At 38.2% G+C, this 27,714-nt stretch overlaps 1 protein-coding gene and 1 pseudogene across 1 annotated transcript in view; one reads left to right on the forward strand and one right to left on the reverse strand.

The window, feature by feature from the left end:
• The window catches only part of LOC134624718 (CD226 antigen-like), a 309,325-nt gene that overhangs the window by 139,671 nt on the left and 141,940 nt on the right, over positions 1-27,714 (reverse strand). The gene's annotated exons all lie outside the window — the stretch shown is intronic.
• Positions 9,796-13,503, forward strand: LOC134623850 (heat shock 70 kDa protein 12A-like; annotated as a pseudogene).

Below are 27,714 nucleotides of genomic sequence, written 5' to 3' on the forward strand. Positions count from 1 at the left end.
GGCTCATACTGTCAATCTTTTTAAATCTTATCTTAAAACGCATTTTTATTTACTGGCTTTTAATACAGCATCAGAGTTATTTGTTATTTGTTAATTCATATTTGGTGTTTGCTTTTAATACTCTAAGTTGTTTTATTATGTATGCTCTATTCTTGTACAGCACTTTGGTCAACGCTCCTGTTGTAATTAAATGTGCTATATAAATAATTAAACTATTAAACTATAACACCACCTATCATTCACCGACAGTGCAGTCTTGAGATCCCTACTCGGCTGTTTCAACCTCCACTCACCCCTTGCCTCATGTGGCCTCAGAACTCATCTCAATATCTTCAGTCTGGTTCACGTCTGGATGCTGGAATGTCCAAGGACATTTACGGACATGTTCAGAGTGGTCCTGGCAGAGTGACATGGCCGAATCAGCTATGATTTCTTGTGGGAAAATGTTCCAAGCATCTTGCCCTGGATCATGATTTTTCCAGTCAGGCTGAAGAGTGGGATCGTTCAGCACCAATAAGCAGCTCAACCAGTGGCAGTTCGAGAGGAGATTATTCCAGCTATCATCACAAGGTTCACCTTCCTGTCCATGACCCATTGAGAAATTATTCAAGTTTACATGACTACAAACAACATTTAGTCCCAAAAACCAATGTCCTGTTTAAGTTACTGTTTCTTATTAAACACACAATTTAACATCTTGCGATTGGTTGCCTGTGCCACAAATGCATAGTGTTGTGTATTTACAATGTGTGTAATGTTGTGTCTGTAATTCCAACAAACCTGAACAGCAGGGTCTTTGAATCTGTGGTAAACAACAAGCTGAAGGTTCTGAATGATTAACTTTGTGTATTTATGAACCTGAAACAAATAATGAAACTTGTCATTGATCTTTATCACAGAAGCTTCAATGATCATGTTTAACACATCCAAAACACATCAGTACCTTCTCAGATGCTGGAGTGTCGTCTGCATGTAGGCTAAATGCTGAATCTATCAGTTTCTTCTTCTGTTCTATTTCGTCTGCCCCATGTTGAAAGCTGTGCTGTTATCATCAGAGGGAATTTTTTTTTATAAGAACAAAGTTCATATTACACTCCAATCTCACCTCTTTAGACTGTATAATGTACCTGAATCCAAGCTTTCATTATCTCTGGGTCGCTCTGAGGTGCCTGCTTGAATTTAGACTTGATTTTAGCCCAGTACTTCCTCAGCACTATATACATCTCTTTCAGTCTGGTTTCATTCACTGGGCTGTTCATGTCTTCAGAGTTCCCCATCTTTAGTACAAGATCAACATCTCCTGCCACTCTGGTAATAATTATAGATAATGTTGAAAGTGAAAAAAACAAAACCATTGGCAATGTCTGGAGCATCATACACAGCACTATTAAATCAGTGTTTCTGTACAGTACCTTTCTTTGAATGATTTATACTCTTCTTTAGTTTTTTCATGTGCAGATCTGTGGAATAGTTTTTGGTACAAATAAGTGATTTGTTTTTGTGCTCCACCGTTCACATGACTATAGATAAGATATTTTTTGTTTCGCAAGTTGTTTCACTTTCCTTTATTATCTGAAAAAATTGTAAATTAATAATTTGTCATGACCTTTGGAGTCTTTAGTTGCCAAAGCAGCTATTTTGAATCTAAAAATAAGAATGAATCCACCAAACTAATTCTTTGTTCACAAGCATACGGCCACACCAACAGAGGAGTTCCTTAAAGATGAAAAGTGGAGAAAATCACATTTAAAGACAACAAGTAGTCTTGCATGTAAGGGATTTTAATTAAAAGTTATGAACATGAATACCATGATATAAATATCATTGCTGTGTTTGACACATTGGTGTGCTCTAACATTAAGGTATAAAATATTTCTGTAACTTCTGCAAAATGTAAACAGCTAATACCTAAAAAGTCTGCAATCTGCACTTTTATTATTGCATGTCAGTTGCTAAATTACATATATTTTTTATCTTGAGTACAGGGTAGAAAAAGGGAAAAATGTATCTCTGTTCCAAATATTATGAAGGTCACTGTGATTGAGGAAACATGTTTCTGTTAATGAAATAATAATAAAAAAAAAAAAATCAAATTATAAAAGTTGGCTGTCACTACTGTTATGATTCGGCTGTGTACAGGCAGGAAGAGGACCCAAAATGGAGAACTCGTAACACACGGGAAAAACTCAAAATGCAGCTTTATTGCAGGCACATGGAAATGATACAGGACCAAAGTAAACTGGAAAAAAGTGGCACACGGCATTAGGAAGGACACAACACTGACAGAGAGAAACACAGGGCTTAAATATGGGGAATAACGAGGGGAATGAGACACAGGAGGAGAGCACAGCTCGGAGAAATATGACATGGCGAGACCAAAGGGAAGCAAAACTCAAAACATTCACATAGGACACAGAACTTCAAATTAAAACAGGAAACGTAACACTGAGATACAGACTTGAATAGGTGATACAGTTGACAGGGGAGACAGAGCAACTAAGAAACATAGAGACCAAACATAAGGGAGGCACAAATAACAAAAAACTGGGTCAATGACCCAGGACCATAACAACCACAGCCTGAATGTGGATTTTAAGCATTTTTAAATATTTTATGTATTGAAATGTGTTTACCTTTCTTCTTGGATTTTCCGTTTGTAAAACTTTTCCATTTCAGCCAAACTGTTAAAACATAAAGAAGGAAGTTATTCCGATACAGGTTCAATTTCAATTTTCATCCCCTTTTTTAATGTTATTTTTTATTTTTTAAAACCAATCTCTTAGTAAAATAGTACTGTGTAAAATGGTCTGTGCCCTTTTGGATGAAATTTAACAATTAATTCAAAAAAGGATAAAAGTTCAATTCTAAAATGAACTAATATTAGGAACAGAATGATCTAAATAATCATGGACGTGTATATTGAGCAACAGTGGATATAAATACTGGTTCATGAGTGTCCATAAAAATTGCAGAAAAATAATTACCCTGCTTGGCGGAGACTCACTTTGTAAACTTCTTCCATTTCACTCAATCTATTTAAAAACATAAACAGATTCATCTGTTAAAACGCATCAGATCATACATTCATCATTAAACACAGATTCTGTGAACAATATCAGAAAGACGATTTTTAAACATAATACCAACCAGATAGAAACCAATCTTAACTGTTTAAATTTGTTTTTTAAACAAAAAAAATCTGTTTTCTTTGATATTGTAAACCACTGTTATTAAGTTATTATGAAGTTGGTGATCTGTTCCATGGCACCCTTCGGCATCCTTCTTTTGAGCCACTGAAGGATTAGTGAACTCCATGCTCAGTTAGTTCACAGGGATAAGGGTGGTCCAAAGGGATTACTGCAGGTAGTTTCTGGATGGGAAAAGGATGGTCATCTGGCTCAATCCAGCGATTCTGCTGAAGGCCTTGTCCAAATTTCACCTATTCCAGTCCACTGAGCTGCGGACAGATTCCACTAGGAGCCTTGACCAGGAGGTGACTCAGCAGGCTACTCTGTGCTCAGGTCATTGCAGGCGGCAGGTGTGGGTTAGAGAAACCTACATTTCCTGAGGAACAAACAGCTAAAACCTCCCTTATTCAGGTTATAGATATGCTCACACTTGCTGATGATCAATAACACAGGTCTGCGAGCAGTGTTGCATAGGATTTTTTGACTGTTTTTGAGAGATTTTTACTCACTGAAACCGGGAAAAAAATATTTTGAAAATTTAATCCCAGCAGGTTTTCAGTTGATGCGTATTATCAATCATACCACTCTGCACAAGACTAACAAGACTAACATTTCCCTGTTTAAAATAATACTTTAACAATGTTAGTGTAATTGTGTGAGTTTGTACAGTAGACTTTGATGTTTCACCAGAATATGCCAACAGTACCTCTCTTTGACAAGATTCAGTTCCTTCTCTAGACGTTTCACCACAGGCCTGTGAGACAAATATACAGCGTGTAAAACAAAATCTGAACAGATTTAAAAGGATGAAATAAAAAGAAGGAATGAGAAACTTGAGGCTTTTATGATAGATGAGAAAAAAAATGTTTACTTGGCCTCCTGAAGTTTTTTTTCCATCTCTGCCAAACTGTTTGAAAACATAATAGAGAGGTTATTCACAACCAGTGGTGGTCAAGTTAATTGGAAAAAAAAGTCAGTAACTAATTACTGATTACTACCCTCCAAATGTAATCCAGTTACTTGACTGATTACTTATTTTGAAAAGTAATTAATTACTTAGTTAAATAGTTACTTTTTATAAACACGATTTACAACCTGAATAGGTAATAAAACAATAGATCTTTCAGCCCAATTCTGCTTTTTCTACATAATCCATCATACAAAATGTAATCAAATGGAAAAGTCTCTTTTTAAAACTTGTTTCATTAGTTTTAATCTTTTAACTTTATGCATCAAGCAAAAAACAAATTATATGCAACATTCTCTGACTGGAAGAAATTTGTTTAACATTTAAATCTATTTTCTGCACATTCCAGCATATAAAATAAAATAGGTTTTGTGTTTACACTCACTCTTTCAAATAAATGCAAATAAAACACAGCAGAAAATAAATAAATAAAGGTGGAGGTTTGTCCTGGTGCAGGTGTGCTGCAGCGGTCAGTGGAAGAATCCGCGAGTTTCTCTGTGAATTTCCCATTACGTGGTAGCGCACTCAGTGTTTGCTTGGAAGTTTAGGGTTTTTTAGCTGTAAAAGGAAGTTTTCTTCCCACACACAACGGACAGTGAACAACGGACACTAATGTTTTTGCCACTTTTTATGGAATCAAACTCAAAGTAAGGTCAGTACTTCCGCGCTTTAAACACTGCACGCTCATACTCTCCCCCGCACTCGATATATTATCCATTGTTGATCTGCACACAGCCATTGTCATGAACGTCGCACTTGCTTATGTCACTGTCATGAGACACTCATGAAAAATCAAGGTTTTAGTAAAGGAGTAACGCAGCTTGCTTACGGGAAAGTAACAGTAATCTAATTACCTTTTTTTGCAATAGTAATCAGATTACTGCCCATCTCTGTTCACAATACACAATATATTCAGTAAGCTCAGTGGTCGTTTTCTGTCTGACTTTATCAGCCAGAAGTCTTGCGCCTTGTTCACCTGCAGCTTTGCAAGCCTAAACCATTTAGCTATGTTCTTTTACATCAGGGGTGTCCAAACTTTTTTCACTGAGGGCCACATACTGTACATAAAAATATAGGAGGGGCTGGGCCACTTACTAGATATTAGGCATATAACCTAAACTTTAGTGTATTAAAGTTAGAAAAATCACTTAAAAGTGGTCAAATATGATATATTGTTGAATATAATTAAAGACAAAACAGCCTTCATCACAGCTTTCCATAAATGGATCTTTGTTGATTTATTCAGAAAAAGCCAAAGTAAACTGGAAAATATAAACTAACCTTCACCAAGAGGCACACAGCATGAGAGAGGACACAACACTGACAGAGAGAAACACAGGGCTTAAATACACTGGGGAATAACGAGGGGAATGAGACACAGAAGGAGCGCACAGCTGGGAGAAATCAGACATGACGAGACCAAAGGGAAGCAAAACTCAATACATTCACGTAGGACACAGACCTTCAAAGTAAAACAGGAAGCGTAACACTGAGATACAGACTTGAATAGGTGATACAGTTGACAGGGGAGACAGAGCAACAAAGAAACATAGAGACCAAACATAAGGGAGGCACAAATAACACAAACACTGGGTCAATGACCGAGGACCAAAACAACCACAGCCTGAATGTGGATTTGAAGCATTTTTAAGTCTTTTATGTATTAAAATGTGTTTACCTTTCTTCTTGGATTTTCTGTTTGTAAAACTTCTCAATTTCAGCGAAACTGTTAAAACATAAAAAAAAAAAAGAAGTTATTCCGATACAGGTTCAATTTCAATTTTTATTCCCTTTTTAATCTTATTTTTTAAAACCAATCTCTTAGTAAAATAGTAGTGTGTACAAATGGTCTGTGCCTTTTTGGAAGAAATTTGGTAAATGGTAAATGGTCTGTATTTATATAGCGCTTTTCTAGTCCCTAAGGACCCCAAAGCGCTTTACATATCCAGACATTCACCCATTCACACTCACATTCACACACTGGCAATGGCAAGCTACATTGTAGCCACAGCTGCCCTGGGGCGCACTGACAGAGGCGAGGCTGCCGGACACTGGCGCCTCCGGGCCCTCTGACCACCACCAGTAGGCAATGGGTGAAGTGTCTTGCCCAAGGACACAACGACCAACACTGTCCGAGCCGGGGCTCGAACCTGCAACCTTCCGATTACGAGGCGAACTCCCAACTCTTGAGCCAATTAATTAATTAACAATTAATTCAAAAAACGTTTGAGGATAAAAATTTAAGTCTAAAATGAACTAATATTAGGAACAGAATGATCTAAATAATCATGGACATGTATATTGAGCGACAGTGGACAGAAATACTGGTTCATGAGTGTCCATAAAAATTGCAGAAATATAATTACCCTGGTTTTTTGAGGTTCACTTTGTAAACTTCTTCCATTTCACCCAAACTATTTAAAAACATAAACAAATTCATCTGTTAAAACGCATCAGATCACACATTCATCGTTAAACGCAGATTCTGTGAACAATATCAGACCAATCTTTTTTTTAAATAATACCAAACATATAGAAAACAACACTAACAGTTTAAATTCTACATTTATTTTTTTAAACAAAATAAATCTGTTTTGTTTGATATTGTAAATCACTGTTATTAAGCTATTATAAAGTTGGTGATATGTTCCATGGCACCCTTCGGCGTCCTTCTTTTGAGCTACTGAAGGATTAGTGAACTCATGCTCACTTGATTTACAGGGATAAGGGTGGTCATCTGTCTCAATCCTGCTGAAGGTTCTATGCAACACTGGACCAGTGTCCAGCACTGGGCCAGCGTTGCATAGGATTTTTTGACAACTTTTGAGAGATTTTTACTCACTGAAACTGGGAAAAAATATTTTGAAAAAAATCTCAGCCGGTTTTCAGTTGATGCGTATTATCAATCATACCACTCTGCTAAAGACTAAAATTTCCCTGTTTAAAATAATACCTTAACAATGTTAGTGTAATTATGTGGGTTTGTACAGTAGACTTTGATGTTTCACCAGAATATGCCAACAGTACCTCTGTATGATTGGATTCAGTTCCTCCTCGAGACGTTTCACAGACCTGTGAGAGAAAATTCATGTTTAGTGTAATTAAGCATACGTATTATCAATCATACCAGTCTGCAAAAGACTAAAATGTCACTGTTTAAAATAATACTTTAACAATGTAGGTGTAATTATGTGAGTTTGTACAGCAGACTTTGATGTTTCACCAGATTATACGAACAGTACCTCTCTATGACTGAATTGAGTTCCTCCACTTGTTGTTTCACCACAGACCTGTGAGACAAATATATAGCATGTAAAGCAAAATTCTTGGTGAACAGATTAAAAAGATGAAATAAAAATAAGAAATGAGAAACCTCAGACTTTTATGAAAGATGAGAAAAAAATGTTTACTTGGCATCGTGAAGTTTTTTTTTCCATCTCAGTCAAACTGTTTAAAAACATAATATTGAGGTTATTCACAATAGTCAATATATTCAGTCAGCTCCATGATTAGAAATAAATCTGTAGCTACTGTTTTGTGTACAAGTCCACCACCTGATTCAGCATCTTGTAGAACATCCTTTAGCAGCAGTAACCTGCAGTGATGTGTCACTTTATCAGCCAAACGTCTTGTGCTTTGTTCACCCCCAACTTTGCAAGCCTAAACCATTTAGCTATGTTCTTTTATATGGAAGAATATTTCTCTTGCAACCCTTCCAAACAGTCATGCTTGATCAGTTTTTTTTTTCTTTTCAAATTGTGATGTCATTATTATTAACCTTTAACCTGCTCACTGAGGCCTGTAGAGTTCCTGAGTTTGCGATGAATTTGGTGAAACGCCCACTCCTAGGAAGATTGTTATGTTCTCTGTTATATTTACATTACCTCTCCATATGTAATGATTCCCCACCCCTTGGTTATGACACCTGAATATTTCTTTAAGACACTCCAGCTAGCCCATCCATGCCCAAAAGCGTACATATAAAATGGCTGTACAGAAGTAAAACCAGCGATCGCTGACCACTTTCGCTTTGTGTGGTACCATATGTCGAGGCATTGTGTGTCTGTTTACGTTTGTGGTGTGGGAGTCTGTCTTGGCAGCCTCCCAGGATTCTGTTGCTCCCAGTCTCTGTATAGGAGGTGGCTCAGCAGGCTAATCTGTGCTCAGGTCATTGCAGGCGGCAGGTGTGGGTTAGAGAAACCTACATTTCAAGACAAACAAACTGCTAAAACCTCCCCTATTGAGGTTATAGAGATGCTCTCACTTCCTAATGATCAGTAACACAGGTCTGCGACCAGTGCTGATTTTTTTTTACTGCTTTTGAGAGATTTTTACTCACTGAAACTGGGAAAAAATATTTTGAAAAATTAATCTCAGCCGGTTTTCAGTTGATGCGTATTATCAATCATACCACTCTACAAAAGACTAAAATTTCACTGTTTAAAATAATACCTTAACGATGTTAGTGTAATTATGTGGGTTTGTACAGTAGACTTTAATGTTTCACCAGAATATGCCAACAGTACCTCTGTATGACTGGATTCAGTTCCTCCTCTAGACGTTTCACAGACCTGTGAGAGAAAATTCATGTTTTTAGTGTAATTAAGCATACGTATTATCAAGCATACCACTCTGCAAAAGACTAAAATTTCACTGTTTAAAATACTTTAACAATATGAGTGTAATTATGAGTTTGTACAGCAGATTTTGATGTTTCACCAGAATAAGCCAACAGTACCTCTCTTTAACTAAATTCAGTTCCTCCACTTGTTGTTTCACCACCTTACTGTGAGACAAATATACAGCATGTAAAACAAAAGTCTTGGTGAACAGATTAAAAAAAGGATGAAATAAAAAGAAGAAATGAGAAACTTCAGACATTTATGCAAGATCAGAAAAAATGTTTACTTGGCATCGTGAAGTTTTTTTCCCATCTCAGCCAAACTGTTTAAAAACATTTTAGAAAAGTTATTCACAATACACACAACAATTTTGAAGAATTCATTTCAGAGTTTTAATGTTTATTGAGCTTTTTTAAAATGTAAAATCTTATGATAAGATGATCATATAGCAACATGCCGTCTATCCTTTGTCCAGCTGTGAAAACCATGTAAATGAAGCAATTTAAAACATTTCTGATCAGAAACATCAAATGATATTAAAAAGAGCAAATCCTTACCTCAGCTCCTGTGGAGCTGCTGCTTGATTCCGATCTCTAATTTGAAGGTAAAGAGGAAAGCTAATATCACAGATATTTAGGCAGATATCCAGAGAGGAAAAATACTAAACCTTAGCTGCGCACTTCATACTCTGTCATATCATTTCAAACTAAGGAAAACGGATAAACAAAACTTCAAATTGCATTTAGGCATTTTCACGTTTAAATAGTTTTAATTAGTGTAACCTTTAAATCTGCCAGTTTGCAGATGACAAAGGTTGATATAATGTAATTACCTGCTGTTCTTTTGTTTACTCATCGCGGTGTCTCCTGTCTTGTTTAGTGAAAATCTTTTTCCAGTCTGACACAAGTACGACTGTTACACTGAACTCCACAGACCAGGGGGTGGAGTTCAGTGAGGTCCGCCCCCTGGTTTGTTCATAAATACTCTGTAACTGCTGCTCTTCAGCACTGTTTCCACAATGGATAACTCATACATCATAGCGATAGACTTTGGCACTGCGTACAGTGGATATGCTTTCAGTCTGACAAAAAGAGAAGCAGAAACTGAACCTCGTTTAAAATACTGGGGTCAACAGGTTTCACTGAGGACCCCAAAGGCTCCGACCTGCATCCTTTTTGATGAGCATGAAAAATTTCTCAGCTTTGGTTATGAAGCCCAGTCCGCTTATTTTAAAACACGCGGTGATGAAGCCAGAAAGAAATTCTTCTTTGAATGCTTCAAGATGTCCCTCTATGGCAAAGTAAGTGTAACTATCTGTTTATATCATTATTCTAATATCTCTCTTTCTCTCTCTCTCGCTCTCTCTCTCTCTCTCCTTTTCTCTCTCTCTCTCTCTCTCTCTCTCTCTCTCTCTATATATATATATATATATATATATATATATGTGAATGTGTGTGTGTGTGTATAAGTCACAAACTAGGGTATCGTCACTGATTTTTTTCTATCTATAAAACCAAAGCTGACACTTGCAAGACTTAATCAGATGTGTAAGCGTCACAGCCTTTATGTCAAAGTTACTGAGGCTAAAACACAAAAACATGAAGGAGGAGCAGAAAAAAAAACGGAAGAAAACCATGAATGGTCAACATATAAACATTAACGGATGCTGCTGAATTCAAGCAGAGCGAAGTTACAGAGGTTTTATTAGAGACACAGCTAAGGATTTTGCAATTTTGCATAATTTTAAAAAGTTTCAATTTGTTCAGTATTGAACAGCAGAAATGAGTCTTTCATGTCAGAAGTAAGTAAAAATTACTGGGCTGTAAACAAAGTTAGACTGGTGGGTAATAAGCAGAATAATGGAGAAAACAGATTTTCAGAAGGGAAACTGTTCTTTAAGTGCACTGAGAAAGAAAGAGAGAGAGAGCGAGAGGGAGCTCTGCATGAAGTGTGATTTTATCGTGGTGGAAGCAAAATAGCAAAAGTAAGAGCGAATTCATGACGATGTTTATGTAAAGCGAAATGCAAAGCGTAGTTTGGATCTTCTTTTGCTGCTGGTTCAGTCAATTTTGTTGGGAGAGAGATAAAACCTGCAGCTCAGAATCTAGCGCAAAAAGACATAAATACAGAGCACGTTCCCACCGACGCATCAGGATCTGTGAGCTGTCGGCTTTCAGCCCTGACGGCATACTGTGTACGTGCCGTCGGTCACTGACTCTGATGCGTCGACGGATCCGCTCTTTGTGCGGTTGTCGAAATGGTTTTGTGAAGTTTAACCTGAGATTCTGACGTTTTGGGCAAAGTGCATTTATATAAAAAATCGATTCAGCATTTTAATGAATCGATATCACGTTTTCCAAGTAAGAATTGATTTTAATCGATAAATTGATTATCAAAACTTACTTCTATTGCAAACCTATTAACTAATATCTAGTCTGCCATCATAGAAGCTTAACAGTGATGTGAAAATTGAAGCTGCAAATGGAAGATCAATGAAGGCACTCAAGGTGTTCACAGAAGCTCTGAGATACCTGAAGGAGGACGCTCTGAAATTCATCTCAGAAGATGCTGGTGGGAAGGAGTTCATAGCCTCTGACTTTACCTGGGTGGTGACTGTACCTGCCATCTGGGATCCTTCAGCAGAACAGTTCATGAGAGAAGCTGCGACGCAGGTAACAAAGACAATATGTACTGTACAGCTGTTTTAAAGAGAAAGAGAATTTATTTACCTTTGATTTATAGGCAGGAATTGTGACCCCAGGAAAGGAAGACAGACTGGTCATTGCACTGGAACCAGAAGCAGCCTCAGTCTGGTGTATGAAGCTGCCAGCTGATGGTTTTATAACAGAAGATAACAGTGATGTCACATTTGAACAGGCTTCAGGAACACAATACATTGTGGTGGACTGTGGAGGTACTCTATGTTTTCATAGTGCAGTTTTTCTTACTTTTTTATGTTTTTTATGGTTTGAAAGAGGAGTGATAGAAGCCATTTATGTCCACTGTGAGCGACCATTGTTGAACAGATGCGGTGGTTTATGACACCAACTGTCTGCCAGCTCTAATCCAGTTTTGACATCCCTTTCCAGACGCCTTAATGCCCACTCACAACCTGGGCCATCTGACCTTAGGAAATCACACGATAGGGTGGGGTTAGGTTCCACACCCTTTTTCATGCCTTGACTCATGTGATTAGGTAGAATAGAACAGAATGCCTTTATTTTCACTTCAGAGCATCTCCTGATCAGTGCAAACGTGTGTGTGTGTGTGTGTGTGTGCGTGTGTGTGTGTGTGTGTGTGTGTGTGTGTGCGTGCGTGCATGCGTGCGTGCGTGCGTGTGTGTGCATATTTATATACACTTACTATGTTATTATGTATGTTTTTATATAGATAAATTATTTGTCCATTGAAGCATGAAACCAGACTGTGTTATGGGTTTCTAGACTGATGTACAGTGAATAAACAGAGGAGCTCCAGGTTTAAAGATTAGTTTGTTTCCACTGTTATACAGTCTAGCACTGTTAAAATATATTTGTATCAACTCTTTATCATTGTACGCGGTAATATACACACCTGTGTATAGTTCTGTGTATTCACCAGTGAGTGATAAAGGCCCCAAAGTCTGCATTAGGAGGGTGGAGGAGAGAATGATTTGTAAAGATGCTATCACTTGTCACTTTTAATTATTTTTAATTAATTTCTGTGTTTTGCAGGTGGAACCATTGACATCACTGTTCATGAAGTCCTGGAGGGAGGAGCCCTGAAAGAGCTGCACAAGGCCTCAGGAAATGATCTGGGGGGACAAACTGTGGATAAAAAATTCAAAGAGTTCCTCAGAGAAATCTTCAGTGATAATTTGTGGGATGCATATGAAAAAGAGCATCCAGGAGAGCTGCAGAAGATGATGTATGATATCTCAGTGTTAAAAGAGAATGATGATGATGATGTGGAGATCTGCTGCTCATATAACCTGGGTGAAATGGCAAAGGAAAAGCAGAAAATGGAAAAGTTTTTTGAATCACTGAGAGGTGTTTCCTGGAATCAAGGATCCATCAAAATCTCAAAACAGAAAGTAAGGTCTTTCTTTGCTGAGAGTCTGAATGGCATCACCAAGTGTCTCAGAGAAATCCTGAAGAAAGGTTTCACCATTAAGTACATTCTGTTAGTCGGGGGCTACGCTCAAAGCCTGATTCTGCGTCAGCATATTACCAATCAGTTTAGGGATCAGTGTAAAGTTCTGTGTCCTTTTCATCCTCAAGAAGCAATCATGAAGGGAGCTGTGATGTTTGGAAAAAAACATCACTTGAAAAAGTGGTTTTACTTAATAGTTTTGATGATTCCAAGCACAGGGCAGACAAGAAATACACAAACAAAGAGGGCAAGATGTAATGATATTTTCTGTGTACTGATGAAGGAAAATGAGGAAGTGGGCTGGGATAAATCCAGTGTGCACAGCTTCAGTCTAGTAAGCGATCAGAAAGAGGTTACCTTTGAATTTTATCGCACAGAGAGAAACATTCAAGGTTTAGTATATCTGGATGAGTGGGGAATAGAGAAAATTGGTACAATTACTCTTGAGTCATCTCACACAGCAGGTGACATGAATCGTGAAATCAAGCTAGAAATCAAGTTTGGTGCCACAGAAATGACAGCCTCAGCCACAGACGTAGATTCAGGTTCAACAGTTAAATTTACACTCCACTTCATGGCTAAATCAATGAGATGATTCAGAAACAACGTGTGGCAGAAGTGATGTCATGAAACATCAGACAAACAAATAAATACATTGTTGTTTAAAAAAAAGGGGGGGGGGGGGGGGATTCAATGCTGATCAATGTCCTTAAGTATAATAAGTTAAGACAAATAGTGAAAACTTTTTCTTATGAGATCTAATGAGAACCTGTGTGCAGTTACATGGTGGCTATGTATTTTTGTTTTATTACCATTGAAAAATGTACAGATCATTCTTACAGCCATGTAAAGCAGACACGGACATCCCCAAGACATCGAATTATATGAATAAACTTTTGTATGATTCAATCCAATCTTGACGCACCTGGAATTCTGATTTCTTCCTTTCTTTTCTTCATAAAAATGCTAACCTGTACCTTAAAGTCCAAATACTTTGCTTATTTAAAATCTTTAAACATATATAATTTTCTATATTTTTATCAGTATATAGTTCCTGTATATAGGTTTTACAATCTACCCAGTGAGTCAACAATTCCTAAATAATTTAACCAAAATCATATAGAACAAGGTTTTGATTATGCTACTGAGAAGTATTACTTCTATTATTTCTACTTTATTTTGAATGGCAATTGGGACATAAAAAACTACATTCATCAAATCTGGGGGGAAAAAAATATCCTAAAATGTTGATGTTTTTTCTTCCAAAATGAGTGTTAAACGATTTTTCCCCTTGGAAGGTACACAGTTACAACCATCATTGCTCATTGCTAGTAGCTAATAATAACTAGGCCCTGTATCATAATGATCTTGTACAACATATATGAATCCTTGTTTTATCACAATAAAGGGCTTAAATGTGTTGTTTTAAAGTCATTATTTAATAATTTTTTAATCTTTTAGGGTAACATCATCCTTGTTGTCAGTCTCCTGACTGTGGTCGGGAGATGCGAGGCCCCAAGGCCTTAAAAGGAAGGCTAAACGTCCTCCTCCAGGGTTAACTCACTTCACTTTTGCGGAGTAGTGAGGCAGGCAGAAATCAATCGAGACACCCAAGATACATAGATGATAGATAAATTAAGCTTTAATAGCAATGCTGCACCTTTACAGTTACACCACGTGTCAGCTGTGGGCCATGCTCACGCACATTGCCCATTTCCATCCATCCATCCATCCATTCGCTTCCGCTTATCCTTTTCAGGGTTGCGGGGGGCGCTGGAGCCTATCCCAACTGTCATAGGGCGAGAGGCGGGGTACACCCAGTACAATATCCACTTTCACTGTTATGCTGATGACACCCAGCTTTATCTGTCCATTAAACCTGAATCTGCTCTTCGCTCCCTCACTCTCTGCTTAGTCAAACTAAATTCATGGTTCTCTTCTAATTTTCTCAAACTCAATAGTTATAAATCTGAGCTCCTCTTGGTAGAAACTAAATCAACATTATCCAGAACCAACAGTTTCTCTGTTACTATCAATAACTCGCCGGTCTTCGTTTCTTCCTCTGTGAAAAGTTTGGGTGTCAGTCTCGACAGTACTCTATCTTTCAATTCACACATTAATAATGTCACTCGGTCTGCATATTTTCAATTGCGCAACATTAATTGTCTCCGTTCTTTTCTCACCCCACATGCAACTGCCATTCTTGTCCATAGCCTTGTTACTTCCCGGATTGATTATTGTAATTCACTTCTTTTTGGTCTTACTCAAAAATCCATCCACAAGCTCCAACGCATCCAGAACTCTGCTGCCCGTATCATCACCAGGACCCCTTCTATCCACCACATCACCCCTTTCCTGCAGCAGCTTCACTGGCTCCCGCTCAAATATCGTATCAATTTCATCTCTGTTCTCCATATCTTTCTGATCTGGTTAACATCACCGCCCCATCTCGATGTCTCAGATCTTCTTCTTCCCTTTCTCTCTCTGTCCCCTCCCCTCGTTTTGCCACCATGGAGAGCAGGGCTTTTAGCTTCTCTGCTCCACAGCTCTGGAATTCCCTACCTCCTGATCTAAGAAATATCTCTTCTTTCTCTCTCTTTAAGTCCCAACTCAAAACCCACCTGTTCAAAATAGCTTATCCCACATAACCTCTCCACTCTGCTATTTTAAATTTGTTCATGTCTTATGCTTTTATGATTGTGTAAACTGCCTGCTTTTATGTTGCTTTTTATTCTGCTGTGTACAGTGACCTTGAGTGTTTTGAAAGGCGCTTTCAAATAAAATTTATTATTATTATTATTATTATTGTTATTATTAATATTATTGCATACACTCTTCACACGGAACACAGTGTCACACACCCAGGACAGACAATTACTGCAACACAAGTATATACAGTAACAACTGTCCTGTGTTTACCATCACTGCGTTGGTAAATCAGACACTGACCTCCAGATGGCACCAAAGGTCTTTAAAAAAATTATATATATATATATATAGATAGATAGATAGATAGATAGATAGATAGATAGATAGATAGATAGATAGATAGATAGATAGATAGATAGATAGATAGATAGATACCCTTCTCCAAAAATTTGCATATTGTGATACATTCATTATTTCCTGTAATGTACTGATAAACATTAGACTTTTATATATTTTAGATTCATTACACACAACTGAAGTAGTTCAAGCCTTTCATTGTTTTAATATTGATGATTTTGGCATACATAACTCTCCTGACCTGAACCCCATAGAGAATCTGTGGGATATTGTGAAGAGAATCAGTATAGACCCAACACTCTGGATGAGCTTAAGGCCGCTATCGAAGCATCCTGGGCGTCCATAACACCTCAGCAGTGCCACAGGCTGATTGCCTCCATGCCACGCCGCATTGAAGCAGTCATTTCTGCAAAAGGATTCACGACCAAGTATTGAGTGCATAACTCAACATAATTATTTGAGGGTTTATTTTTTTTGTATTAAAAACACTTTTCTTTTATTGGTCGGATGAAATAGGCTAATTTCTTGAGATAGGAATTTTGGAGAGTTATGTATGCCAAAATCATCAATATTAAAACAATGAAAGGCTTGAACTACTTCAGTTGTGTGTAATGAATCTAATGAATATAAGTGTAATAAAGAAGTAGTAGTATTTGGATCATTTACTAAAGCAGTAGCATGAAAATACATTCAAAGAACCTGAAGTAAAAGTATTTGTTGTTATCAGTACACAATATCTTTCAGTATATTTGACATTAAGATGTAGCTGCAGGTGAAAGCACACTGAAATCATTTTAACATCAGATCATAAATTTGTGTCATAGTAAATTAAAAAATCTTGTGTTGAATCAAAATGATTTTATGTGAACTGTGAATGAAATACTTTGGATGTAAATTTTAAAAAATCAGCAGAGGGGAGTGTCTAAGATAATGATAAACAAAATCCCCCCAAAAATCCACCGTCACCTTGTTAAAGAGCAAACCACAGCAGAGCACTCTCTTGGCTTGTTTCTTAATAAAACCCCTTTTATCTCATGATTTTTTGTTATTTTATCAGCTTTATTATTTTTATTTTATTTATCAGCTTCTTATTGTGAAAGACTTAAAAACATGATAGAGGAGATTCAAGCTTGATGATTACTGAGTTCATCTTGACTACAGATTTCTGAATGGTTTCGGTCTAACATTTGTTCTGCTCTTTTACTATTTCATAAACCCAGAGAGTTGACTGAGAGGAGCAGTTGTGTGAATGACACGTGATGGAAAATTTGAAGAGACACACGCAAGCACTCGTCATCTCTGACGCACAGGCCCTGTAAAAACTTGTTTGGTGGAATGCAGTTTAACTGGTTGAGCCCGTTCCTCAGAAAGTACCAGAAGGTGCTTCAGGTGTTTCAACAAATCCCTGACCCCGACTCAGGAACAAACATGTCTGTCTTTGGATTTTGAGAGGAAACTTTGGTGCCAGAGACAGTCCACAGAGGCACAAGGAGAACACACTGAAAGGCTCAGTATAGATTCAAAAGCTGGCAGCAGTTTGAAAACATCTTAAATTATTTTCATCTTTTATTATTGACAGTATTAGAAAACAGTACACTGATTACATCCAAATCCCTGCGCCACTTAAATTAATTCCTTGAAATATTACAGACTTCTTATTCTATTTTAAAAAGTGCCCTTTTCTTGGACCTTTTCCACTTTCAAACAGGTGAATGTAAGTTCCCACTCAGGCGCTTCACGTAAACTGACACACCCAGAAACTATTTTCCAAGTAAGTGTGTGGTGTGTCAGTTTTTCATTGGTTAAAGACTTTTCCCAGTAAACACCTTGTTCTCACATTACATAATGTAAAGCAATCGTGATTCCTGTACTAAAGAATGACAAAAAAAGAGATGTAGATAAATAAATAATAAAGTGATGAATTTCACATCATTTATTTTTTATTCTTTTTCTGTGTTGAGGTTTCAAGAAAAGCAGTAATGACTGATCATTCAGATATTTTAAACAAGTAAGGAAAGAGTCACATTACAAGTTCAGAGAGCAGCAGTCGTTGATTCACACTTTAATTTTTATCTTAATCTTTTTAAATGGAGCTGCATTGCTGATTGTCATCTACAGGTGCAGATTTAATGTGTTTTTATATTTGTAGCTATGACAAAGAGACTGCTCTCTCTCTTCTATAAAACTAAACTTACCTCTTTCTTAAATTTGGAGTTCTTTTCAACAATAATATAAATAAAGACTTATTAATAAACAAGCAGTCGATGAAATCAACACACAGAATCCTGAAGCAAAGTTAGAGCTCCAAGAACATTATTCTTATGAACATCTTATGATCGTCTCCGAGAAAGAAGCTGAAATGGTTCCAGAAACTTCTGATCTGTTTCTGCAAGACACAAAAAAGAGCCAACGTGAGAGCAGAAACTTTGCTTCCACATTTCAAATTCAAAGCCAGAATTATTCAGGAGCCAAGGTGCAGGTTTCATTCTGTCTGAATAGTTAGTGATGTCATTTATCATAATTCACTTTGTTTTCCAGCAGATGTTAAAGAGAAAAAGTAAAATAAAATATCACATGAGATGTCGACTCCTACACCTTAAAAAAATAAATATTTTTATAGCTAAATTTCCACAAAACAACCAAAGACTATAATAATGTAAACCCAGTTTAACAAACAACCATGATTCAGTTTTATTTATGTGTAACAACTTTTCATCTTTAATTTGCATTGTGAACTTCACAATGAAAAAAGAAAGCTGCGTCACAATCATTCGATGGGTTTAAACCTTTACGTCACTCCCCAAAAAATAAACCCAAACACTTTGCAATAGGCCAGCATGGTAACGAACTTTGTTCCTTCTCGGTTTGGTTTATTCTTAAGAAAAATGACAAAAAATGATTCTCTTCTGGTCTCTGCTGTGGTTCTGTGTAAAGGTTTCTGCTGAAAACCATGAAATTGGAGTTGCTTGTAATAAAATATGTTATTAACACTTTGCTGTTTCGTAGTTCACCGAATACTTTAATTGCAGCTGTTATCATAATCATAATCATCATTATTATTGTTGTTAGCAGTGAGTATGAGATTTACTAAGGTATTAGAAGTGCAAACGCCTGCAGTCCTGAACTGCGGGGTTTGTTATACTACAAAAATTGAAAAAATAAAGAAAAGAAAGGAAAAAGAAAGACATTTGTGGCCAAAAGAAGGGAAAAAAAACTCTGAAAAAAGTAAAATGAGTAAAACGAGAAGAAAAAAATACAAGCTCCTGTTTATGTTTGTGGTGTGAGCCCGCAAACAGCCCAGTGTGTCAAAAATAATGTCGAAAAGCATTCCTAAATGAAAGAGAACCGAGCAAACTCAATGTGAAAACCGTTTGAAAGGAAACTAAAATAACAATCAGTTTCAAAAATCAAATGTTAAACAAAATAAATGTAAAAAATAAAATAAGTGCGTTTAGGAGGCTCACAAACAATCAGGAGAATATGTGTAAAAATGAGACTGAACCTAAAGGATTTGTTCAGGTTCAGTCCTCGGTCCCTGAAAAGTCCTCGGCTCATCATCGAGAGCTGAAGCCACTACAGGACCGTGGACGACTACAACCAAGTCCCGCAGTCGTCTGCGGCTCTGTGGGTGAATAAAGAATACGTCCGGAGCAATGCTCCTCACTTTGCACAACCGGGAGGCCCCGCTCCTCTTGGAACAATGAGGCACCTGTGGACTCTACTCTACTTCATCGTTGGAGCTACCCAAGCTACCCAAGGTAATTATTATTATAAATATTATTTTTGCTTGGGGGTTTGGGGTATTTGGTGTTGTTTTGTAACGCCAGGCCACGCTTGCTGAACATCTACTGTTGTCTTCGGTAAGACCTTCGTGCGTGGCCTGTTTTAAATGAAAATGTGGTCGTTTTAGACGTCGTTTCAACTTCAAATTTACACTAATTTTACACATATTTTTATAACGTGTCTGTTACTGAGCTCTCAGAGGTTATCAAACACTATACAAGAGCAGTTTCGCAATGTTAAACCCATGAAGTGGGATGCGCTAGTAATAAAATAACTTTGCTGTTTCATAATTATTAAGCATTCACGGGTTAATTGTGTTGTATTGCATCTGTTATAATCATAATTATTATTATTGTTGTTTTGTTAGTAGAAGTGAGTATGAGACTTAGTAAGGTATTATACAGATGAAGTACAAACGCCTGCCGTGTTACAGTCCTGAACAGCGGATTTTATCAATCTTTAAATACAGTTCTTTAAACAAAAATGTCCATGAAAACGAATCAGTAAATAAGTGAGGAAGGTCCGATAAAAACCGTTTTTCTGGAAACAAAAAAGGGCAGAAATCTGTGGCCAAAAGCAGAAGAAAATGAGTGAAACGAGAAGGAAAGAAAACACAAAACCCTGTTGATCGTGGTGTGAACCCACAAACAGCCCAGTGTGTCTAAAATAATGTTGAAAATCATCCCTAAACAAAATTCTAAGCAAAGAGATAAGTAAAGGAAACTAAAATGAAAATAGAAAAATGAAATGTTAAGCAAAAACATATTGAAAAGTAAAACAAGTGTGTGTAAGAGGCTCACAAAGAATCAGGAGAATATGTCTAAAAAGAGCAGCTGAGACTGAACCAAAAGGTTTCCGCAATCTGTCCGTGAAAGAGTCTCTGCTTACCGTCACAAGCTGAAGCAAAACTTCTCTCTGTCCACACCGAAGCCGAGAAACGCCACTCAATGTTCAGAACACCGCCGCGATGAATGCTCTGTCTATAGTCTATATCGAGGGTTTAATGTCGTGGCGCGGGATCTATCCCGGCGCCAACCCATCGCGGTGTTAACTCCGGCGTAGAGGTATGGAGGCGTCTACGCAGCCGTGTCTCACTCCCCGTGGGCGGGCCTTTTTCACAATACGCTAAGCAACGATCTAAACAACTCGACAGCAGAGCCCGTTTAAACCTGTTTAACGTCCCACATGTGTCTGCTTCTCTGTGCTTGAACAGAGATTTGTGGTCTGTTTTAGCAGTGATACAAATTTAGTTATTCTTGCACTTTGTGAATTTAGTTTCTATTTCTATTGCTTTTTTTGTTTTTTCACGTTTCTTAGACAAAGTGAACAACCACAGGGATTTTATCATTATGAGATATTCTCGTTTGCAAACAAATACAGATTTTGATTAACTTTTGGCCTCACCAAACTACGAACTAAACGTGACAAAAAGAAGTATAAGTGAACAATGATGCTCAGTGAAGTGACAGGAACTGAACTTAAAGAAGGTTTCAGTGATTATCAGGCTCTATGTGAGGCTGTCTCACTGCAGTCTGTGAAATGTAGAAATTTTAAACAGGGAAAAGTGCACATTATGGGGTTGGATTTGTTCACGCCACAGACAACAGATTGAGGTGTGAACATGTTCAATTTGATTTTAGTTTCAAACAAAAAAGTTCAGCCTAAGATGATTTCAACAGAAGTTGAGCACAGAGCAGCTAAAAACATAATCAGGGTTATTTTAGTCAACATTAACAAACATTATATAGTTACCGAGCTTTGGATGCTGACTGTTGACCTTTAGTCTGTGTTGTTTCTCTTTTAGACATCACAGCTATGCCTGGACAGGATGTTATTCTGACGTGTCAAGATCCAGATAACAACTTCACAGGCGTAAAGTGGGCCAGACCTGACCAGATAGAAGAATATGTCTATTTAGAGCGGGACGGGCACTGTGAGCCACACAACCAGGATCCATCGTTTCACAACCGGGTGGCTCTAGATGACCGAGAGAAGACAAATGGGAATGTGTCTTTAAATCTGAAGAATGTGACAACAAATGACACTGGGGCATACGAGTGCTGTGTCTTCATCAATGAATCATATACATCCATCTGCAACTTAACACTGAGTGTTGTTGTTCCTCCAGGTGAGTGAGTAGAGTTGAGTGTGTGTGTGATCAGAGGTGAAGCTGCTTCCTGGTTGTTGATGTTTGTTTCTAAAGATGTTGTTGATGAGACTTTGTAGAAAGCAGCTGGTCTGAGTGATGTGATCAGAGTGCAGTAGATAATGTCTGACAGCAGTTTGAAGAGGAAATGGATTCTGTTCTGTTCTTCACTCATCACCTACCTGACAGCTGACACCTCACACCTGTTTCTCACCTGCAGGTCAGACAGGAGGATCTGTTGGACTGATTGTTGGTCTGTCAGTTCCTGCTGTGCTTCTTGTTGCTGCTGTTGTTTTTGTGATCTACAAAACACTTAAACAACAGGATTCACGTCGTCCTCCTGCTGAACCACAGATTGAAATGTCTGAGAGATTTTTGAACTCTGAATCTCCTGCTGATGAACACAGAGACAGAAATGACCTGGAAGCAAACAACAGTCACCAACACTCCACTAGGACCACTGATGTCACTCTGACAATTGAAGATGAACTGCTTCATCCTCCTCAACCTGCATCCACAGAGTGCCAGCATTTGATCATGAATGTCCAGCATTTGGTGGACTAATGGAGTCAAAGGGGTTCAATGCATGATACCAAATGCATAAAGACAGAAATTTGGAAATATGACAGTTACTTCACTTCACATACAGTTACCATTATAAAAGTAATTTCTGATGGATTCAGAGTGCATGATATTACAGTGATCACAGCTTAACTGCACATATTTAAGTTTTTCATTATGGTTCCTTCTGTTCTGTGAGGTCAACCAATAATAGCACAAAACACACAGCTGTGTCCAACACTGATCACCTGTTGTGATAAAGCGACTGTATTGTTTTATCTAAACCCAGTGTGAGCTCAAGCATCATGTTTGATCTCATTTTCAACTCACTGCAGCTGATTAGTTTTGTTTTTCATAAACATGCAAAATTCAAAGATCCTGTTTTTGTTTTTTTGTAAGATATGTTAGAATGTTTTTAATTAATAAATGAATAATTAAACAAATAATTAAATAAAAAATAGAAATGACTGAAAGATTTATTAGGCTGTGTTTTGAGTTTTGTTAAAAAAAAAAAAAAAAAAAAAAAAAAAAAGAGTGCTCTATCAAGACACGGGGACTAAATCCCAATTCGACCAGACCCAGAACTAATCCGGAATTAAAACAGGACTACAACACTTGAACTTAAGGTCTACTTTGGGACTCATCCAAGACACAACCAGAATCAAAACCAGATGAAAGTAGCACTGAAAATCACCACAGACCTGCAGTACATGTATTTTTAAATTCTACCAAATTACCCTATTTAGAGTTTAAAAAGTTAATATGACTATCTAATGAGCCAAGTTTGGTGAGGAAATAAATGGCTGCACCTGTTAGAGACTCTTCTGTCATTCTTGATGCCAAGGGCTGCTACAGTGAAAACTCAACGCTGCTTTGCAGCCATCTACATTCATTGCATTCTTTCTTTGAACTGTGAGTAAAGTAGCGTATCACATCAACCAGACTGCTGCATCAGTAAAGGACTTATAATAAGGACATTATAAATACAATGTCACATGTACATCCTGTAAGCTCTGTGTGCAAATGATCTTCAACCTGGAAGTCTAAAATAATGCAAGAAAGAAGGATGTGTTCTGCATTTAACACAGTAGCATGCAACCTTGTGATGCTGAATGTGCCACATGTATTGCATCAAAATGCCTAAGACTGAATCTGGAGTTAATGCTATCAGTTGTACTCCTGTAAAATCTGAAATGGCCCATAGTCTGATTTGAAGGCATCATCGGTATTATTATGTGTTGAATTATTTGGGTTTATTGTTGCCTGTCTGCAAGGTTAAAGGGGCAAATATCTAAGTTAAATGTTAATAAGTTAAGGCCACCACTCCAGCCACTCCAAAGCACCAGCAGCTGTTTCTCTTGTATTGAGCTAATTTGTTAAAATTGATTTGTTTCTATCTGCATATTAAACAAAGAAAATCAGAAGTGAAGCTTCTGTTGGTCCATCTCAGACACACACAGTGATCTTTATGGCATTAAAGAAGGTTTCAAATGTTTGTGAGGATTTACGTGAGAGAGACTAAAAGTTTCCCCACTCTGATACACTTGGGTCAGTGCATGTTTATGGTCAGTACATGAAGAAGAAAACAGACTTCAGTCTTCTTGTCTGTGCTTGCAGAGCCCGTCTTTAAAAACAGCTGCTGAAACAAGAGGGAAGCAGCATAAGTAGAGACTTATATCTAAATAATTGAAGTTAATTGAATTGATCAGATTCAACTGTGTATTTTACAAACCCCTGAACGTGTGATTTCTTATAAGCTAGCAGCCGAATGCATTCAGTCAAGTTCAGATGTGTTTACTGTGTGTGTCAAGATGGATTTTGTTTGTGGCTCTTTACTTTTCAGCACCTTTACACATTCCTCCTGTCAGTCAATACTCTGGGTTTAATAAATATGCTTAAGAGCAGAATAAATGTTAGAAATCAATAAACAAATTTCTGTCCTGTTCATAAATACAGCTCATAGTGTTTATAACTGACCTCCAGAGTCAACTTTATAACTTGTTCACTTTTTCTGTGTATTTAACAGAGTAAAACCTGCAGCAAAACCTATGATAATCCATCTGAGTAATGCACAATGAGTTCTATTTCATTAAAATATCCTTTTTATGGATTAAAATCAGAGAATAAATGTTGGAAACTTTCCAATTGACCAACAGTTGCTGCAGGCTGTGGGTGGAGCCCAACCCTCCACCTCTCTCATTTCTTGTAAAACAAAACTTACTACTTAACTGTTAGGTGCAGGCTGTGTGCAGACAGGAATAGGACCCAAGGTGCAGACTCCGGAGACCAAAGGTGAACTCAAAACAGCTTTAATACTGAACTCAAAAAAGGGTAACATAACATGACTGGAAAAAATCAAAATAAACTTAAACCAGAGGACTAACAGAACACACAGCTAAGTAAACGGTAGAACGCGACAGAGAGCACAGGAAAACACAGGGCTTAAATACGCAGAGGGAGTAATCAGGGAATGGGCAACAGGAGGGAAACACACCTGGGGCAAATCAGGACTAACGAGACAAAGAAGCGTAAACTGAACACACTGAGAAAAGACAGAGACCTTCAAAGTAAAACAGGAAACACAACACAGAATCACAGGCAGGCATTATAACAAAGGGAACAAAGACGTGGGACCAGGGCAGACACAGACACTGACTGGACGTGGGGATACAGCAAACAGGGGAGACAGCAACTCAGAATCACAGACAGAAAACCAGAACACTAAAACTCTAACAGAACCCACCCAGAGAACCTAAACTAAGAATAATCCAAAAACTCAAAAAGCAAAACTAGAATATAATGAAATAACAAACTCAAAGAACCAAAACACAAACCACTGGGTCGCTGACCCAGGGATCCTAACAGTACCCCCCCCTTAAGGGCTGGCTTCCAGACAGCCCAAACCAGAACACCAAAAACGAAAAACAACCCAACCGGGGCGGGCGGTGGGGGAAACAGGATGGAGGGCTCGAAACAAACCAAACAAGGAGCCAGAAACAAAAAAAAAAGTGCAAACACCGGAGCCCGGAAAGCAACATGACAAAACACAGGCTCACGACAGGCGCAGGCAGCCAGGAAAAACAGTTCACACAAAGTTCAGGGGGTCGGCCCGGAGGCTGACGGCACGATAGTCCAAACCTGGGCAGTTCAGGGGGCCGGCCCGGAGGACGACGGCCCAAGAGTCCAGAAAAAAGTTCAGGAGGCCGGCCGGGCAGGAGGCAAAACTTTCGTTTTCTCTCTGAGATTTTTTTCATACTCATAGTGATTTATAAATACACTATGAAATCCCATGAACTGCAAAAAGCTCCAGTAGAATTTTGTTGTTGTTGGTAATCTTGGCACTGAAGCTCCACACACCACAAAGAAGAGACTCTAAATATGACATGAGAACATGAGGTTTTCTACAGACAAAAACATGGCTGCGCCATGGGCTCCCCCATGTCACCTATTGTAGCCAAACTTTACATGGAGGAAGTAGAAAGAAATGCTCTTGGCTCTTTTAAAGGGAGAGTACCCAGCCACTGGTACAGATATGTAGACGACACCTGGGTCAAAATCAAAACACAAGAAGTGGAATCCTTCACTGCGCACATTAACGCCGTGGATAAAAACATCAAGTTCACCAGGGAAGACACAAAGGATAACTGTTTGCCCTTCCTGGACTGCGCCGTGCACATTGAAGAGAATGGCAACCTCAACATTGAAGTTTACTGGAAGCCCACACACACGGACCAGTACCTCCTCTTTGACTCCCATCACCCTCTGGAACACAAACTTAGAGTAATCAGGACCCTACACCACCGGGCAGAACATGTTCCCTCTAAGCCTGAGGGAAAAAAGAAGGAACACACACATGTAAAGGAAGCACTTAAAACATGTGGTTATCCTAATTGGGCTTTTATAAAGTCAGCAAAGATGCACAGAAAAGAAGATCAGACACCAGCGAGGGAGGATAAGAAGGATAGACGCAACAACGTTGTCATCCCCTATGTAGCCGGTGCATCAGAGAAACTCAGGAGAGTTTTCTCCAAACACGACATCCCAGTGTATTTCAGACCCAGCAACACACTCAGACAGAAACTGGTTCACCCGAAAGACAAAACTCCTAAACCCAAACTGAACAATGTGGTGTACGCTGTACAGTGCAGCGAGGAATGCCCAGACCTCTACATCGGAGAAAGAGGAGTGAAAGAAGCCATTTACGTCCACTGTGAGCGACCATCTTTGAACACAGGCGGTGGTTTACGACACCAACTGTCTGCCATCTATAATCCAGTTTTGAGATTCCTTCCCAGACGCCTTAACGCCCACTCACATCCTGGGCCATCTGACCTCAGGAAATCACATGATAGGGTGGGGCCAGGTTTCACAATGAGCTCACCCGAAACTCTGGCTGATTAGGACCCACACCCGTTTTCACACCTTGGCTCATGTGATTAGGTAGAGGATCATCAGAGGGTCCTTTGTCCCCCTTTGGGGGGGGGAACTCCCACTAGGTTTAAATCTGGGACTCTCCACCACTGATCCTTAGAACTGAAGAAGCTTCTCGGATGAGAGGTGAAACGTCTTCAAGCAACTCAAGAAGTCCAGACGCTTTTCTTTCCAAGCTCCTTAGTCTGATTATTATTATTTTTACATTTGCTTATGATCACAAGCTGCCCCATAAAGTTACGATGAAAATGTTAGCTGAGGTCACAGATGCAACCATATGAACACATAAATAAATAAACAAGGCAAATAAATACACCTCTGAAGTGGTTTGCACTTTGTCTTTCTTGCATGTCCTGTGGTCAACAACTCATCACTGTATCGCCTTCATTGATTTCTATACAATCGTGGATCGTCTTCTGCTGGTCATTAGCTGGGTCAGACTGTGAAGTTCAGGTCTGCCTTGCCTTCACCACTGCTGTATGTGTGTAAAATCTCCTATTAGGCAGTAAACAGATGAACTAGTGATTCTGACCTCTGTAGATTTAATAATGATACTAAAAAATAAGACATCACACTCACCCTGAGCTACACCACGGATGGCTTTTTTATTACTAAATTGATTTGTTATTACGCTAACAACTCAAATTTTCACCATTTTAACAAACTGACGTTTGAAGAGAAATCATACTCCTCATCTCCTCATGAAGATCCATTCAGAGTCTTCTCAGAGGTTCTGCTTTCAGTTGCATTATTTCTCTGAGCTGCTGAGCACTAAAAATACTGGACCTTTAGTGTCAGAGTCTAAAACTAACAAGTTAAAATTCCTTTAAACATCTGGATCATCAACAATTTGTCATCGACACAGAAAGGAACATGTGA

The sequence above is a fragment of the Pelmatolapia mariae genome, linkage group LG3_W (genome assembly GCF_036321145.2).
Source record: "Pelmatolapia mariae isolate MD_Pm_ZW linkage group LG3_W, Pm_UMD_F_2, whole genome shotgun sequence".
NCBI lineage: Eukaryota > Metazoa > Chordata > Actinopteri > Cichliformes > Cichlidae > Pelmatolapia > Pelmatolapia mariae.